This window comes from Schistocerca americana, chromosome 3 (assembly GCF_021461395.2).
Source record: "Schistocerca americana isolate TAMUIC-IGC-003095 chromosome 3, iqSchAmer2.1, whole genome shotgun sequence".
Lineage (NCBI taxonomy): Eukaryota > Metazoa > Arthropoda > Insecta > Orthoptera > Acrididae > Schistocerca > Schistocerca americana.
In genome coordinates, this window is record NC_060121.1 from 120,823,540 (window position 1) to 120,826,892 (window position 3,353).

General features: G+C 48.0%; 1 non-coding gene across 1 annotated transcript; it reads left to right on the forward strand.

Moving 5' to 3' along the window:
• The first annotated feature begins 2,494 nt into the window (after positions 1 to 2,494).
• Trnas-cga lies at positions 2,495 to 2,570 on the forward strand. The gene has a single exon. It is a non-coding gene; the product is annotated as a tRNA-Ser (tRNA).
• Positions 2,571 to 3,353: the final 783 nt, after the last annotated feature.

The following is a 3,353-nucleotide window of genomic DNA, read 5'->3' on the forward strand; positions in this document are numbered from 1 at the left end:
ACCAACCGAACCTCTCATTGAGGTAAACGTCCCAGTACGAATCGCCAACTTACATCTTGTTACCATGAGGTCACTTCGGCGGACGGACACACACACGATGGTGGCGGTTTCACTATTCGATTTCAACTTAAACTATCTGAATCCAGTCCTTTGCGTGGTCGTGCAATCTCGCGACCACATCCTTTCATCGGGTAGTGCATGCATTGCCAGCTGTCCCGGCGAGTCTTGGGGCCGTATGGAGCTCATGGTTGACATATACCGTGCATGGCAAAATGGCGCTACCCAAAACTGGCATCTGTGGTGCACAAAAGGCCATAGATGACAAGGGTGAACGTTGGCAGTGGAGATGTGAATGAGCGAATAGGTTGGTTGGTTGATCTGGGGGAAGGGAACCAAACAGCTAGGTGATCGGTCCCATCGGAAGGAAGTCGGCCGTGCTCTTTCAAAGGAGCCATCGCGGCATTTGCCTTAAGCGATGTAGGGAAATCACGGAAAACCTAAATCAGGATGGCGAGACGCGGGTTTGAACTGTCGTTCTCCCGAATGCGAGTCCAGTGTGCTAACCACTGCGCCACCTCGCTCGGTACGAGCGAATAGGAATGCAGCTGTTGAGCAACTGACTGCCCAAACCAACCATGGGGCTACCAACAGTTTCTACCCAACGTACGAACGTCACTCCAAAAGAAATGCACACTCTTTATGTAAAAATACAGTTTTCATTCTGCATGTGTGAAAGTTTTACAGTGTGTAGATATATCCTTCCCGCATGTTTTCAAACTTAGTTCAACCTGTTACCGTGAGTGGCGCCGTCACAGCATGTCTTCAAGATGACTGCTACACTTGACGTTCGTCAGAAGCAACGTGCTGTCATAGAACTCCTGTGCTGTGAAAACGACACGGTGGGAAACATCCACAAGAGGTTGAAAAAGGTGTACGGAGATGCTGCTGTCAATCGCAGAACAGTTAGTCGGTGGGCAAGCAGGTTACGTGATGAAAGCGGGCACGGCAATAGTGAGGATTGTCCTCGCAGCGGCAGGCCTCGTACTGCACACACTCCACACAGTGTGCAGAGAGTTAACGAATTGGTGACTGCTGACAGACGCATCACAACGAACGAATTGTCACGTTACGTTGGGATAGAGGAAGGAAGTGTTTACAGAATACTGGAAGTGTTGGCGTTAAAAAAGGTTTGTGCCAGGTGGGTTCCCATGATGTTGACAGTGGCTCACAAAGAAACAAGTACAACGGCATGCAGCGAACTTTTGGAACAGTACGAGAGTGGTGGAGATGAATTCCCTTGGAAGAATTGTGACAGGTGATGAAACATGTCTCCATCATTTTTCACCAGAGACGAAGAGGCAATCAATGGAGTGGCATCACGCAATTTCACCCAAGAAAAAAAATTCAAAATTACGTCTTCTGCTGAAAAAGTTATGGCTACGGTGTTTTCTATTCGGAAAGACTCTTGCTTGTGGACATCATGCGAAGTGGAACCACCATTAATTCTGATACATATGTGACGACACTGAAGAAACTCTAAGCTCGACTGAGTCGTGTTCGACCACATCGGCAAAAGCAGGATGTTTTGCTGTTGCACGGCCACGTGGCAGTCAAAAAACCATGGAAGCGATCACAAAACTCGGATGGACAACACTGAAACACCCGCCTTACAGTCCTGAGCTGGCTCCACGCGACTATCATCTCTTTGGAAACTGAAAGACTCTCTTTGTGGAACAAGAGTTGAAAATGATGACTCCCTTGTGCACGCTGCCAAACAGTGGCTCCAACAGGTTGGTCCAGAATTTTACTGTGCGGGTATACAGGCGCTGGTTCCAAGATGGTGCAAGGCAGTTGAGAGGGATGGAAATTATGTAGAGAAATGAAAATATTGTTCCTAATGGATGTATCTACACACTGTCTACACACTGGAGACAAAGACTGTAATTTGCACTCCAGTACCGTAACTGGACGTCCACTGAGTGGCTACAGATGGCCTTTCCAGATGGATCACGTTTTATGCTCCATCGGACAAATGGTCGTGGGCGTGCACAGCTTGAAAAGTCTGAAAGCAAACGAGGACGGAAAATGCTTTCAAATCGTCTCCGGGGTGATCTCGTCATTTTGGGAGGCACAGTGGTCAACACAAGTATGCATCTATCCTTGGGGATCGTGTCCACCCCTACACGCAATCCCTTTTTCCTCAGCACGACGGTGTCTGCCGGCAGGACAATGAAACGTATCACACAGCTCTCAGTGTACTTGTGTGGTTCGAAGAGCACCAGCATGAGTTTAGCGGACTCTCCTAGCCATCAAACTCCCAGTATTTAAAACTTCCTGGCAGATTAAAACTGGGTGCCGGACCGAGAGTCGAATTCGGGACTTTGCCTTTCGAGGGCAAGTGCTCTACCAAATGAGCTACCCAAGCGCAACTCACGACCCGTCCTTACAGCTCTAATTCTCTCAGTACCTCGTCTCCTACCTTCCAAACTTAGCCGCGCTTCGGTAGCTCAGTTGGTAGAGCACTTGCCCTCGAAAGGCAAAGTCCCGAGTTCGAGTCTCGGTCCGGCACACAGTTTTAATCTGCCAGGAAGTTTCATATCAGCGCACACTCCGCTGCAGAGTGAAAATCTCATTCCCAGTCGAGAATCTATGGCATCACACCGTTTGGGCCGTATGCGCCGAGAGACCAAGCGCAGCTAGCCACAGCGCTGGGGGCGGCATGGCTCCACATCCCTGTCGGTACCTTCCACACCATCATTGACACTCTTCCTGCACGTCTGCACTGCAAAACATGGGTATAGATTTTTTTCAGGTATTTACATTAATGTGACTGGACTGCGTAGAACATTCTTCATCATCTCTGTTCTCAGCTGAGTGTTGCACTATGAGCTTGTTGTTGTTGTTGTGGTCTTCAGTCCAGAGACTGGTTTGATGCAGCTCTCCATGCTGTTCTATCCTGTGCAAGCTTCTTCATCTCCCAGTACCTACTGCAACCTACATCCTTCTGAATCTGTTTAGTGTATTCATCTCTTGGTCTCCCTCTACAATTTTTACTCTCCACAATGACCTCCAATACTAAATTGGTGATCCCTTGATGCCTCAGAACATGTCCTACCAACCGATCCCTTCTCCTAGTCAAGTTGTGCCACAAACTCCTCTTCTCCCTAATTCTGTTCAATACCTCCTCATTAGTTATGTGATCTACCAATCTCCTCTTCAGCATTCTTCTGTAGCACCACATTTCGAAAGCTTCTACTCTCTGTTTGTCTAAACTATTTATCGTCCACGTTTCACTTCCATACTTGGCTACATTCCATACAAATACTTTCACAAAAGACTTCCTGACACTTAAA